Below are 16214 nucleotides of genomic sequence, written 5' to 3' on the forward strand. Positions count from 1 at the left end.
CCAAGTAGGGTATACACGCAGTTTCATGCACAGAAAAGCGCGTACATGTCGGAAAGCTTATTTTTGGGTCCGTGGTATTTAGACCTATGGTTTTGGTCCGTGGTATTGCACCCATAAGTGTTGATCCCAAGTATTGGGTCGATGGTATTGTTTTATTATGGTTTTGGTCCGTGGTATTGAGCAAGGCCTAAGACTATAAAAGGAGAGGAAGATCATTAGGCAAAGGTATTCAGAAAGTCTTGAATATCTGATGAAGTATGAGATCCAGTATGTAGGTTATGGGTTGATGATGCATTGCTTGATCTGAGCTAAGGAGGGATCTCACCGGTTGATGGAGAACAAGATCTAAGGAGAGATCGGGATCAAATGGTTTGAAATGAACTATCTTTATATGGTTGATTATGCTTATTCTAGATCTGCATACTGACACATGTAATATAAATGTTATGAGTATGACTGATGTCTGGTACAGCTGCAAAGTTATAAGAAAATATTTTTAGATCTGTACACGGGTTGGCCTTGGAAAAAGTGCATATGTACGCGGGTTTGATTCATCATAGTAGCGTATACCATTTGAGCTATGATGTCTGAAGTTACAGGTGGTTCTGACTGTTGATGAGTTATGATGACTGTTTAATGGTGTCAGTATTCTGCATATCTTGGTTGGATGATTGTGTATTGATGGATGAGAACTAATATGGATCAAGATCATAATGACTCATATTTATGTGATCCGATGGACTAGATCTGGGTGCTAACACATATATTATCCTCGTATATGTAATGATCTGGTTATGTCTGAAGTCAGGAAGTGCAGAGAAGTTATGAATAAGTAATTAATGACATATACGCTGGTTCACCTTGATGAAGTTGCATATACACGCAGATTCAGTACTTCCAAGTAGCGTATGCACTATGATGCATGTTTTTGATGATACAGTTGGTACTGATTGATTTTGCAGAGTTCTGTGGCTGTGTTGATTGACAGGGTTTCATTGTTTCAGTGATTCAGAGATTAATGATGCTAGTAGTGATTGTTTTGAGCTTCAATGATAGTTATAGGTCCAGTATGAAAATTTGATGAAACGTGGCCTTCAGATTATAGTGTTGTGCTTCAGGAGTATCCAGTTTGAAAATGTATGAAACGTGGTACCCGGAGGAGAGAAGATTGTAGGCAAGCGCCTACGTACTAGTATCTTAGCTAGTACAAGAGCAAAGGGGGTTGGAGCTCCCTTCCAGTAGAATCTGGAGAACGAGAGAAGGTTGTAGCCTTCTGCAGGTTGTAGCCTGTGTGCTGGTAAAGGACTGCGCCAGTGCATTGTAAAAGAAGTTTCTTAATAAAGGAAGATAGAAACGAATTGCAGCAGGTGGTTTTCACCCACATTGGGTTTCCACCTTATATCATGGTGTTCATGTGTGCTTCTTGTTCTGTTTTACTGCTCCTGCTTACTGTTCATATGGTTAATGAAGTTCTGATGCACTAACTAAAGATCAACACTTAATGGATTAACTGAATCATAAGTATTTTGGATATACGCTAGTTGCTTTAGACATAGTTGCGTATACACGCGGGTTCCCTTGAATGAAGTAGCGTATATGTATCTAAGTATGGAAATGAAAAAGTTTTATTGATTTGATAATACTGATTCACCACCCCCCCCCCCCCCTCTCAGTATTATTTCCAACACATTTTTCATGAAGTCTTTATTCTCTATCATAAAGCTACAAGTTTCCTTGAATGTTACAAAAAATAATTCAACAAATCAATGAATAACCTATCAAGAAATGTATAGTCAAATCCTATGGCATATTGCTAATGTTGAATTTTTTCAATCTCAATCTTGGTAAGGGATTTTTAATTTATGTATTTACTTATTCTATTTTTTTATTTATTTAATGGTGTAAATCTTGAAAAATGTCTCCTATTGGTCATCCTAAGAAGGATAAAAAATACAATTGTCAATTGTTGAATCATTTGGTCTTACGCAACATTCTAATCAACCATGTAATATTCAAAATAAAGTTGATGCTCATCTACATGAATATGATGAATCAAATAGTCTAGAGCTTATTGAAATAGAAAACCCATGAAAGAAAAACAAAATAATATTCAAATCTAAATGGAATACAAGGTTTCCATGGTCTTATGTTTTAAGAAATCTAATGGTAATGGAAGGATAAAATCTTCTTCACGTGTTAAATTTAAAAGTGAGACTCCATTTTCAAGAGAGGGAACTGCCACTCTTCAAGTTAGTGATATAAGTGGCCATACAAAATCAAAAGCTCAATTTTTGTTTTACAAGTTTTGGAGGGAAAAAGCGATTGAAGCAATATTCCAATCACTAAACATGTAGAACTAATGGTAAATGTTGGGAAGGAGAAAATGATATCAATGATTGTAAACATGTATTTTGTTGCTATACATGGTTTATCTTTAGAGATGTATAACTCAATATGTGACTTGAATTGGTATAAATGCACTCCATGTGTGCTTCTAAAAGATGAATTTTCTGCATACACAAATACCACAGCAAGAAAATATTTTCTTCAAGTTGCTAAAGAGGTGTATTGGAACAACCTAAAAGAGAAGATTTTACATAAGTCATTTTACTCAATTTGAGTTGATGAAAGAACTCATCAAATTATGGAACACCAATTGATTGTTTATATTACATATTTAACGAATGGAGGAAGAGGTGAATGTTTAACAAAGTTTATATGTTTACTTCAAATAAAGGATGGAATAACTCAATGTATGTATGATCTAGTGAGAACTCTTTTAGTATAAATGGATTTATATTTGATTAAGGTTTTTGGTTTTGGTTCAGATGGTGCATCTTCCATGAGGGGTATTCATGAAGGTTTATCTCCTAAGCTTTGTATGCTCTTGATTTATTAGTTATCCATTTCATAGCTCACAGGGAAGCATTAACAATCAATGAGGCTTCATCTCATTTTCTAGAGTTGCAATATATTAACAAATTTGAAACAAAGTTTATTCATGGCTTTGAAAATCAACTAAAGGACATGGAAAATTGAGATAGCTAATGCATACATTTCAAATCACTAAGCTAGTGGTCTCACAAATTCATCAAAGTAGGCAGCTGTCAAGAGGAAAGACCATGGAAAGACTTGTTAAACTCATGCACTATTTGTTAGGATTGGGAGTTAGGGGAGAAAATAATGTATGAGTTGGCAACAATATTTCAAGTGAAAATTTGCATCCATATACTTGCAGACATGCTCGTTGAATTAAATAAGTTGAATCAAAAGTTTGAAGAGGATCATGTTGATATTACATATATTGACACTACATTAGATGTTTCTATTAGCATGCTTTGTAAACAATTTTTGGAATGCATTTTTGGTGTAGATGCAATGCATATGTCTTCTTTTTTAGTTAAAGCATAAAGAGGAACCCTTGAATTCGCAGATAGCATAGGCATGGTACATTTACATCCATTGAGGTTCGAAAGTTTTCCAAAGATGAAAATATTCAGGGCTACTATATGATTGTATTCTTTTGGGAAAATGTTTTATTGCAAAGGTGATTAAATCTTTAGATAGGAGATTCATAGATTTACATGTATTTAATGTCGCTATCTTTTTCACTTAACATTATTATGAAAAGTGAATAATGTAGACTTCCTAATAAAAAAATAGTTGAAATGTTTATGTAATTTATAGCGTTGGGGAATCATCTATTGTGGATATTGCTATATGTTTGGGTGAAATGAATGAATTTATTTGTGCTATTTGTAAATCATACCATAAAAAGCATATGTATGGCATGAGACCTATGTGGAGATGAACATGAACGGTTTGAATAATTTCCATATTTGATGAAATTATGGCAAACTATTCTTGTTATCCCAACAACCACATCAGTGTGTGAAAGAGGCTTTTGAAAATTAAATAGGATAAAAAATGATGATAGATAAAGACTTTCATTAGAGACACTAGATATGTTAATGTTTTTATCTCTAACTGCACATCATGCTTTAAATGAGGTAGATTGTAGTGCTACTTATGATGTATGGAAATAAATGAAAACTAGAAATCCATTTCCATTGGGAAAATAGATTTATATTTTCAATTATGTAAGTCCAAATACTTTTGAAGATCATCAAATGAATAAAAGAAACATATGTTTACCTTTTTTAATGGAATTTGAGAATTTTTTTTGTTTATTTACTAGTTATATTGAGATTTTATAGTGTTTTATTGAAGCTACTCTTTAAATTTTAAAGAATTAGAATGGCACTATTTCATTATGGAATTCTTTTGAGGGGTATATTTAATATATACTTTTCAGTAGAAGTGAATTTTTTTTTATAACCTTTCATCCTTGAAGGGTTAGATGAATATATGCCCTTCCAAATGAAATTAAGAGCAGGCCTTCAAATTTGATCACTACAAGTTAGGCATATGGCTATTCGAAACAACCTAGTCACAAATGGCAAGCCCACAAATGTTGATTAAACCTTTCCATTGAATATATATACTTTTAATAAACTTAGCAAGCTGCACTGTTTCTATTTCAACTTGAAGCTCCACAGAAGTTTGGAAAAAAAAACCAAACATATGTGTCAGAGGAGGAATGGACAAGATAGGCATGAATCAGGGAGTACTGAGATCAAAGTATTTATACATGTAAATTGCCAGTTGAACTCCGTTCAGTTCGGTGATAAGTCTACGTTCAAGTTGTTAAAGCCGTAACAAAAAGGTCAAAGTTGGTGAAGTTAGAAGTTGTTAGAAAAGGCTAAACTCGTTGAAGTTAGGCACTGGGCTCGAGAAAGATGAAGACACACTCTTGGTAGTTGACGTGTACCGCAGTGGAGGACACGGTCGAAGAAGAACACTGAGTAGCATGCGTATTTGAAAGGTCTCTTTCTTCGGTTACACAATGACAACGCCGATAGTAATCAATCAATTATTTGGGGATTGAGTCAGCACTGTTTTCTTCATTCCTTCATTATAACTTCATTTTATGTAACAGGAAAATAAAAATAACCCATATCTTGACGCTAGTCAACATTGTTCTCCTAATTTCTTAATAATAACAACATTGTATGCTTAATTGTCTCTCCACATTATTTCTTATGCAAAACCGGTACCCAAAGAAAGCTCTTAATCAAGTTTGGTCGTTGAACAAATCATAAAACTAGGAAGGATACGCCATTCGCCATTGGATTATTACCAAATATTTGCATTGATATTAAAATCCTTACCTATCCACTTTAGATTGTTGTTCTTCCATGCAACAGTTGATCACGAGATCATATTAATTAATTTCAACCATGTTTCCAATACTCTGTATTTTGACTTTTCCTTTAGAATGCTAAAGAAATCGTAAGGAAATTGAGAGCTGCAACATTTCAAATTAGTCTGTGCTTTTCCAACAAAATGAGATTTCGTCGCTTCTTTATATTTTCTTTCGGTTTTCATTGCATATTCAAACCCGGATTATCAAAAATTATTCTCGAATTTAATGTTCGTACTTAACTCGACTTTACTCAACACTCAAACACTCAATCACTCGGTTAACTGACTCTCTAAGTTTTAGCTAACTCCACAAGCAGGAGTAATTACAATTTCTAACACTCCCCCTTAATTATGACTCAACATGACTCAACATGACTCAACTATGCTTGCTAGGCTTACAATAGAAATTGACTCAATTATCACTCAAACATGCCTGCTAGTCTATGTCTCAGCTAGGCTTACAATGACTCAAGACTTTCACAATTTTGCATTTTCTTTTTCTCTTCTTCCAAATTTTAAATTCTCAAAATTGCTTCATTTTCTGTTGCGCTTTCTTATTGTAGGCTCCATATTCCTTTACTTGTTGTTGCTGCAATTTTTCTTTGACTTTTCTTGAATTTGTGCTGAAACACAATTTGATCTTATCTACTACATCTTCCTCTTCAAACATTCATTCAACCATGGATTGTTGCCATAACATTGCATCTTCAAAATGGTTTCAATGCATTCATCTTTGTCTTTCATATTGTTCTTTCCACTTTCATCATCAGGTACTGTAGCTTTTTTCTTGTGATTTGCACACTTAAGATCAATATTCACCATTTCATTCAATTTTTTTATTCCAGTTACTTCTTTAAGACTCGCATCAATTTGTTTTATTGGTTTCTAAATCCATTCTTCAATGAGCTTCAGATCTGCATCAAATTTATTAACAACCTTTCTTTCAACTTCTACTCCCATGCTATTTTGAACACCTGCATATTAAAAAACAATGCTAAAAACATCTCTAATATGACTCTCCTTAGTGAGAGCTTCTTGCTCTACATCCACCTTCTTTTCAACTGCATGGAGCTTGTCTTCCATTGTTATGTTGTTAGCAGATATTTTCATAAAAAACTCTTCAATCACTTTATCTTGTTCTTGATCATCAACTACTGTTAGATGACACACTGCTTCATGAGTAGTTCCAACTACTTCATATCTCGCTGCTACAGTGGCAGCATCAACCTTCAATGTTTCATCAAACATTGCGCTTACCATATTGCCACGATCAATCTTTGTTTCAAAAAATAAACCACACATAACATCAACATAATGTTCATCCACACTATGGTTGGATATCCAAGCATGCATGTGCTCATTGCCAATTTCATTGACAATTTTAACTTCACCAAATCCATCAGTTGCGGCTGGATTCTTGAATTCACATATAACTTTGCACTCATCATCCACATGTGTCACATCACAGTGCGATTCACCATCATCTGTATCATCCACATTACAGTGGAGTCCTTGAGCATTTATTTTCTCTTGCTTTGTTTAACACACAAAGGCTTCAACTTCTCTCTCTGCAATCTTTGCTACATCTTCTTCATCCATATACATGCTTGCATAATGGGTTTCAATTTTATGGTCTTGAAAACCATCATCCACTTTTGAGTGGGGTTCTCCAAGCTCTATTTTCCTCTCAGAGTCTTGCTTATATACTCTCAGATCTGCGGCTGACTTCTTTGCTTATGACATAACCTGATGTTGCATGTCGCTCCCCTTTGCACCAAACTTTTCTTCCAGGAACTTCCATGCTTCCTTGGAAGTTGTAGCTTTTGCTACCTTGCACAAACACTTCTCATCCAATGCCTGTTTTATAAAATTCAATGTTAAAACATCACATACTTCATCATATGAGTTATTAGATTCGTACTCAATTAACTCTCTAGCTCGAAGAAAAGTTAACATCTTGATAACCCAATGATCAAAATATTCAACTGTAAACATCAGAGGTGGTAGCAAATCAAAGCTACACCAATCACCCTCGATTTCTTCTTTGTCTTCTGCTAGACTTCTCAATTCCTCGGCTGTGGCCTGAACCTCTCTAACCATGGAAATGATCTTTGCCTCTTCTTTTCGATTTCTTTTCTTAATATGCTTCAGTTGCGCTTTTCAACCCATGACTGCGATCATTCCTTTGTTTTATAGTTTATTTCCTGATTGCATGAGGCTATCTTACATATTGCTCTAGCAAAAAAAAATATGATTTTCAATATGTACCCCTCTAAGGCACAATCTTCATCCAAAACACTGCCATTCTTGACAAAAAAAAAAAAAAAACAAAACATTTTGCAGATAAACAAACTTTTGCGTAGCCTTAAATTCTCTTGCCAATAAAAACTCTTTACCTTTTTTTTATTCTCTTAAGAAAACCTTCTCCATAAATCTCTTTAAAAAACACTTTAAAAATCCAAAATTTCTTTCCCATACACTTTTTACTAAAAAGATTTTATCACTCTAGCTTTCCAATGTTCATATACTCACATTATATGAAGTCCCTAAACACTATATAAAAAGTCTTACCAAGTGACTCTCACAAAAGATGTTGAGTCAACCCTCACCACGTGACTCCTTTTACACAAATTTTCGTGCCCTTTTTAATAAAGGAGTTTTCCACTCAACGTATATACGAACCATGGGAAAGAGTAACGTAGGTTGTGATGTATTCGGACAGCCTACTATGGCAATTTCTATTTCCAACCCTATTGAAATATAAATGCGGTCTGACATGCGAGGGGAATAGGAGTTGCCTTGCATTTATATTTCCCTCAAAGTTGACTTTGGCATGTTAGCAGCAAGGCAACTCCTATTCCCCTCGCATGTCAGACGCATTTATATTTCAATAGGGTTGGAAATAGGAATTTCCGTGTGTACTATCGCTTCCCACTGATGACTCACATTAGTGCTATAACGTTACGAAAGAAAGTTTGACCCGTGTGCATATGGAACACGGAATACGGTAAGTCGAAGACTTGTAACATGGCTCTCTGTTATGCCTACCAGTGTTATACCACCTTGTATATCAGAGTAAGGTGCGTTATAGCATTAATGACGAGTTTTTTGTTTTGTTTTTTTTTTTTTTTCCTTCAGAGGGTTGCTAATTGGTTTTTACTCGTTCTTTGTAACCTTGCTATACCAATTTGTTGGAAAAACGGAGGAAACAAAGCATGAACTCACACATAAAACATATGAGTTGTGGCTCTTGTATTGTTCACACAAAATATGATGATTATAATGAATCCGATGAATGGTATTTATCCTTTTTCAACTAGGGATTTCCCTGAAATACATTGACATGCAACCACACACTAAAATTCATGTATCACTTAACTCGACTTTACTCAACACTCAATCACTCGATTAATTGACTCTCTAAATTTTAGCTAACTCCAGATGCAAGAATAATTACAATGTCAACACCTGTACGCTCCGCCCTCCGTTTAATGCCGTTAACGTTCCTATACATTGTAATGTGCCGATACTAATTTAATATTATAAATATAATTATTTATTTAATGTAATTTAATATTGTAAATATAATTATTTAAGGATAGTGGTTGAAATTAACGATGTTAATTTTACTCATCTTTATTTAATTTTTCCCAAACCATTATATATGATTTGCTAAATATTATATTGAACCAAAGATCATTACGATGTTATATTTAAAAATATAAATAGTAATATATTCTAGTTTTCGATTACCTTTAACCCAAACAATCTTAGGATTATAAATTAAAATATCTTCTCAAATAAATAACAATTTCAGGTGACGCTAATAAAGGAATCGAAAGAATTATTTGAGGTTCATGTAAGGCAAAAATAATTCATATTAATTTTCTTCGAATAAGTAATTTTATTTTATATATTTTTTAAATAAAATTTATTGTGCATTAAATCAAAAAAATAAATAAATTCTTTTTCCAATGCATAATAATTTAACCTTTATATTTAATCAATTTAAATTAAATTAATATTAAATAAAATTAATAAAATCTATTATTTATATTAAATATTAAATAAAATTAATAAAATCTGTTATTTATACTAAATATTAAATAAAATTAATAAAATCTATAAATAAGAGGTATTTATCTGATAAGTCAAGAATTTCATACATTCATTTATTCTAGAATTATTATTATTCAATAAATAAATGTAAACCATATAAAATTAATATTATTTATTAAAATAGTATAACTTGTATATATGAGAGTTTATGTAGAATTTTTTACTTTATTAATTAGCACAATCATATTATTATATATTTTGGATATACATTTATTGTTGTATATTAAGTACATTAATAATTATTAGGTGTGTGGTATATATTTTTTTGGTAGATAAAAATTTTCTATTACTGCGTTAGATTACATCATTTCAAGGCATATCTCAAAAATGTGTTTCCATCATTCTAACTAGATTTTTTAGCCAACAATCAGATTCCCAATTACATGTGAAATGCCAAAGCGACTGTGATATACAAACATTAACGGATAACTATTGCAAAAACATTAACAATAGAAAAAGACAACCAACACTCATAAAACATCATTAGAGTTTTCCAATATAGGATGATTTGAAGATAAGTCAGGGGATGATGAGGGTTAAATTCATAATGGACATGATCATCCATGTGTGCTAGACGAGATTCTAGCCTATCTATCTGCCCTTGGAGTCGTCGTTGTTCTTTCCATAAACTAACTAGTTGATTTTTATTCTCTGTGAAAGTGTGTTTGAGGTGGTTTATGAATTTAAGGATATCGTTATGGTCACCTTGATGAACTTGATCAAACTAGTCAAGCGATCTATGCATCTGCTAGAGAATGTTCATAATATCAACCACAAGGGGGTGTTTTCCACCATAGGGAGGGATTCAGGGGATAGAAGATCCTTGCCCCTATCAATGTTGTTGTTGTTTCTGATAATGTCTTTAGAATCTATGCATCTCTATTGTAATCTAGTAAAAAAAATGCATTGTTACCAATAGAGGGACATCAAGTAATCACATGTCAAGCATACACAAAGATGAAAAGAGACACAGTAATGGAAAACCAGTAGAAGAGCATAGATATATCTTCATTATATGTTGAAACCAGAACTATAACAATTACATTGTTATGCAGACAAACATATATATAGATTGTCGGGACAATTATGCTAGTCTAATTGTCCGACCAAACATGGTGCTTAGTCTGTCATTAGTTAACCTTTCATTACATTACAGACTTATCAACTTGACTTGGGCTAGTCGGCTAAGCATAATATCTCCTCCAACATCTCCCCCACCCTTAAAGCCTTCTTTGTCCCGAAGAAGGGGAGAGTTGGAGTGTAACAAAAATTGACAAAAGAAAAAGGAAAGTTTTTACATTCGTGTCTATGGTTATTTAAAGTAAAATGTTGAGTACAATTATTACAATAAAATAAGACTAATACAGAGCATCTGGCAGGTCCTCACCTCGTGCTTCTATTGCTGCGGTCGAAACATCTGAAGTTGGCTATGTCAACTTGTTCTCTGCTTGGTTAACTTCCTCTTCATGAGATTCCTATTCTAAAGTTGCAGCATATGTCGAAGCACTAGGTGCATAGAACTCATGGGTAGGTCATGGTGGGTTTGGTAATGCTAAATGTGTTAATGGAGGTGGAGTCGTGCTCAGAAAGATAGTTTGATAAATCAATGGAGCGAAAATTTGCAGGTGCTTGTTGAAGATAAACCATTCTCAAACTACCACTCTAGCTTTAACACTGGATTCTATGTGATCAAACAAGTATTACACTTTTTCTTCCATAGGTGTGTTCTCCATTATCCTCCGAATACCATGCGCAACTACTTCAAAGCTCATGACTTATTTAAGAATTGCTTGCAAAAATTTTGATGCATTGGAAGCTTCATGTTGAGATTTATTTCCCTCTCTTAACTGTTGGTAGTGTTGTTGCAGTAGTTAAAAATAATTTTCCCTTTACTGTTCCAACTAAGTATTAAATGTTTGTTGCATTTTGGTATCTAATGTTTGTCTCGCCCACATGTGTATGATAAGCAGCTCTTGAGCCCTTATTTTCGAATGAATAGAAGCCAAGTAGGTGGGCCAATTATTCAATGTGGAGATACTAACAACTCCTCTGTTAAGTGTGGCTTCTAGAGTTTGCTTCACTGTTAGAAACTCATTATGGGCCTTCTGTAAGGCCTGTGTAAAATTAGGATTTACAACAATTGTAGGTCAAGTATGCATTTTTGATTATGCATGGAGCTGGATGTTATGATCAACCAATTGTTCTACCAACTATTGGATAGAAATGAGGTTATCCTCAATCTTGGTTGGAGTTGGAATATGTATTTTTTATGTTGTCTAGCTTTGACATGCCATCCAAGTCTCCCTTTCTCATTCCTATTATTGTTAGAGCATGCTAGTATGCTTCTTCCTTTTTTATAATATTTTCTTGGCAACCTTAACAATTTTTTGTATAACTTGAAAATTTTGTTTATCACTGGCAAGTTTGATGCCATCATACTTAGCAGTAATGTTGGCAGGATTCTTTCTATCCTTGGCTATTGGAGTGGTCATTGTAGTTGGATCTGCAGTTGTGTTTGAAGTTGAAATAGATTTAGTACTTGGTGGATTGTTGACAGGTGTTGTATTGGTAACATGCACCTCAATCATTTTATCTTGCAAGTTCTCGATTGACACACTCATTGTCTGATGAGATTTGACAGTTTCATCAAAGAGAGTTAGTTAGGATGAGTTATCTTTTTGAATTGGCTTCTAAATTATTGTGAATTTCGTACTGATTTAACTCTGACTGATTTTCATCCGATTGGTTCAGCCTCGACTGGGTGTTTTTCAACTGAGTATGCTCAGATTGATTTTTATCCAACATGTCCTATTCCAACTGATTTTTCTCAGATTTCTCTTTCTTATTTTGATCTTTCTTGACCTGTTCATTTTTAGACTTCTCTAAGTCTTTAGACTATTCTTTCTCAAATTGCTCATGGTCTGACTGATGGTGCTCTTCTGAAATAGGGTTTGGAGATTGGACAAGAGTATAAGGTTTCAAATCAATCTCAGTTACTATGGGAATCTAGCCTGACTGGTTGTGAGGATGGAACTTAGTTCCATTGTGTTGACACTGTTGAAAGGAAAATATAGCATTGTGCTCAATTTTTGACTAACTTCGTCAATTTTGTTTTGAATGTTGTGAGCAAAAATACACTTGACATGTTGTAGGGCATCGTAGCTTTGACTCTTGATGGAAGGATTTTTAGTTTTCTGGTTTTTTTTAGTTTCTTTTTATTTTGGATGCAGTTGTTTGATGACTTCATCCTGTTGCTGCTACTTTTCAGGATCATCTAATCAATTTTCTTTGAGAACTTTCTGCCACTGAGATGATTTGGTTTTGGATGGGGTGGTCTTGGGACTAACACATTATTTACGGGTTGACTTATGCATAAATTTAGGGAAGGGGAATAACAAGTCAATTTTAAAGTGTTGCAAATATAAGCCAACTTGAACTTATTCTTTGACTTTAGTGTCATTCAAAGGGGTAATGATGTTGTGGGATGGGTTGAAAACTCCAGTGTTGGATGTGGAGCCAGATTATCTTCTTTATTCAAAGGTATCACCACATTGGATGCTAGTTCGTAATATGGCGGCAATGCCACCCATAATATTTTCACTGCAAGGGGGGTCCATGGGGGCGGAAGTGATCTTTAGGAGCCCCCCCCCCTAGCAGGAGATTGGGGGTAGCTCCCTTGAAGCTAAAAATAGATGTAAAATTTCATTGTAAAATGTTGTAATTTTGTAGTCAATCTGGTTCATTCATTAGGCAGAGATCTAGCGGTAGAAGTTATGTTTAATTTAGGGTGTTTTGCCCTAGAAGGAAACCCCTCGCTATATATGAGGGAATTGTATTACGTCCATGTAGATCTGTATTCTGAGTGAAAAAGAGAGAGGAGATTATGTGAGATCCAAGAGGGAATTAAAATGGATTTGCTATAGGTTGTATCTCTTCAGTTTGCTAGATAATATAAAAGGAAGGACTGGTTGTTTCTCTGTGGACGTAACCCAAATTGGGTGAACCACATATATCTGTGTCTCTCTTGTTTTATGTGTTTTCTATATTTATATTTTTGCAATATATTTCATGTGTTCCATTGCTCTGTAATATATAATTTTCTAACAACTGGTATTAGAGCCAAAGGTCTATTTGCTCATAAACTCACAAGAGAGAAGGGTTCCTGGTTCATGTGGGAGTAATGGTGGAAGATTGTAGGTTTAGGGTTGAAAAATTTAATGACCAAAACTACCAACTATGGGAGATGTAGATGGAAGATAATTTGTAGCAGAAATATTTGTACCTACCATTGAGTGGAAAGACAAAGAAGTCGACGAGTATGACAAACAGAGAATGGGATATTCTTGACAGAAAGGCACTTGGAACAATACAGTTGTGTCTAGCGGTGTCGGTGGGCTTTAATATTTCAAAGGGAACGATAACAGAGGGTTTAATGAAGGCATTGGCCAAACTATATGAAAAACCCTTGGCCTCAAATAATGTATTTCTTATGAAGCATTTGTTTAATATGAAGACATCAGAAGGTGGATCTGTTGCTGATCATTTAAATGAATTTAATAGAGTAACAAGTTAGTTAAGTTCTGTAGGGGTAACTTTTGATGATGAAGTTAGGGCTCTATTATTTCTATGACCATTGCCAGAAAGTTGGAATGGTTTAGTTATGGCCATTGGTAACTCTGTCTCTGGATCTAGTACTTTAAAGTTTGATGATGTTGTCAGTGAAATTCTTAGCGAGGAAATGCAACGGAAAATCGCCAGTGAGACATCAGGTAATGCTTTGACTGCAAAGGCTAGGGGAAGAAAAATGGAAAGAGGAAAGAGCCTAGGATATCGCAGTAAGTCAAGGAAAGACAGATCCAAGTCTAGATTGGGGATAGTGTGCTGTAAATGTGGGAAGAAAGGACACCTGAAGAAACACTGCAAGTCTTGGGAGGGAAAATAAGGAGACACGCAACAAAAAAACAATCATGAAACAAATGTGACAGTTGATGTGTTGCAATATGCTTTGATTCTTTCATTAGAAAATATTATTGATGCCTGGGTGGTAGATTCAGGGGCCTCATTCCATACCACACCTAATAGGAAACATTTTCATGATTATGTTCAAGGAGATTTTGGTTAGTTTTGATTGGGTGATGATAGACCTTGTATAATCATTGGAATGGGTACAATTTTCATAAAAAGCAGAATGGAAATAAATGGCTATTGAAGGAGGTAAGGCATGTTCCAGATCTGAAGAAAAATCTAATTTCAATAGGGTAGTTGGGAGGTGAAGTCTGTGTGACTACTTTTACAGATAAAACTTGGAAGGTCACTAAAGGAGCCTTGGTAATAGCAAAAGGAGAAAAGGTTGTTACATTGTATTTATGTAATGGTATTCTATTTCTGTTAATTCTTTAACCTCTACAGAGGCAGATACAACATTGTGGCATCATAGGCTTAGGCACATGAGTGAGAAGGGGATGCAAATTCTTCACTCAAGAAATTTGTTGTGAGGTTTGAAGCATGTTGATTTAAAATTCTGTGAGAATTGTGTTTATGGAAAACATAGGGGAGTCAAATTCCTGAAAGTTGGGAAAGAAAAGAAGAGCCAAATATTAGAGCTTGTGCATACAGATATATGGGGACCTGCTCAGGTATCATCTCTCGATGGCTCTTGTTATTATGCTGCTTTTATTGATGATGCAACCAGAAAGACCTGGATTTATTGTATTTGAAATAAATCTGATGTATTTGATACTTTCAAGAAATGGAAAGCTTTGGTTGAAAATGAGAAAGGAAAGAGTTTGAAATGTCTCAAATCAGACAATAGAGGTAAATATTGCAGCAAAGAATTCGATAGGTACTATTCAAAGAATGGAATTCGTAGAGAGAAGACAGTTCCAGGAACACCTCAAGAAAATGGTGCGTCATAAAGGATGAATAGGACAATCATGGATTGTGCAAGGTGCATGAGATTGCATGCAGTATTGCCTTTACAATTTTGGGTAGATGTTGTAGATACTGTTGTTTATCTAATAAACAAAGGGCCTTCAAGCTCCTTGGATGGTGGTATCCTAGAGGAGGCATGGATAGGTAAAAAGGTAAGCTACTCTTTTCAAAAGACTTTTGGTTGTGAAGCCTTTTTCGAAATTAATAAAGAAAATAGAATAAAGCTTAAGGCAAAAAAAAACAAATTTGCCTTTATTGGATATGGTGTTAATGATTTTGGTTATTGCTTTTATGATTATGAAAAGCACAAAATCATTAGGAGCAGAGATGTCATATTCAATGAAAAGGTTTTGTATAAGGATCACATACAGGAAAGAAAAAACAGGAACAAGAAAACAGAGAATACACAGTGCTTGATGAGATCACAGAAAAAATGAAGGTGCTTGAAAATCATAATGATCAACATCTGGAACAACAACAACAACCACAATAGCAAGAAGCACCTCAAATGCCTGAAAATGGTGTTAGAATATCTACCAGGATAAATAGACCCCTTGAATGATACTCTCCTTCATTATATTATGTATTTTTGACTGATTCTAGTGAACCAAAATGTTATGAAGAAGTAGTGCAAGTAGAAACTAGGAAGAAGTGGTAGCAACCCATGAAAGAAGAGATGGAATCCTTAGCACATAACTAGAATTTGGACTTAGTCAGGTTGCCTGCAGGTAAAATAGAAGTGCAAAATAAATGGGTTTACAAGTTGAAGGAAGAAGATGGAGGTAGAAAATGGTATAAAGCTATACTTGTGGTGAAGGGGTTTGCATAGAAAAAAAGGTATAGACTTTGATGAGATATTTTATCCTGTTGTTAAAATGACTTCAATCATAACTATTTTA

At 34.3% G+C, this 16214-nt stretch overlaps 1 pseudogene; it reads right to left on the bottom strand.

Moving 5' to 3' along the window:
• Nucleotides 1-6513, bottom strand: part of LOC149193395 (laccase-12-like) — a 29349-nt pseudogene extending 22836 nt beyond the window's left edge.
• Between the last annotated feature and the right edge of the window lie 9701 nt (nt 6514-16214).

Source organism: Pinus tabuliformis, chromosome 2_2 (genome assembly GCF_031772625.1).
Source record: "Pinus tabuliformis cultivar Carrire ecotype Pingquan chromosome 2_2, CPIR1, whole genome shotgun sequence".
In the NCBI taxonomy this organism is placed as follows: Eukaryota; Viridiplantae; Streptophyta; class Pinopsida; order Pinales; family Pinaceae; genus Pinus; species Pinus tabuliformis.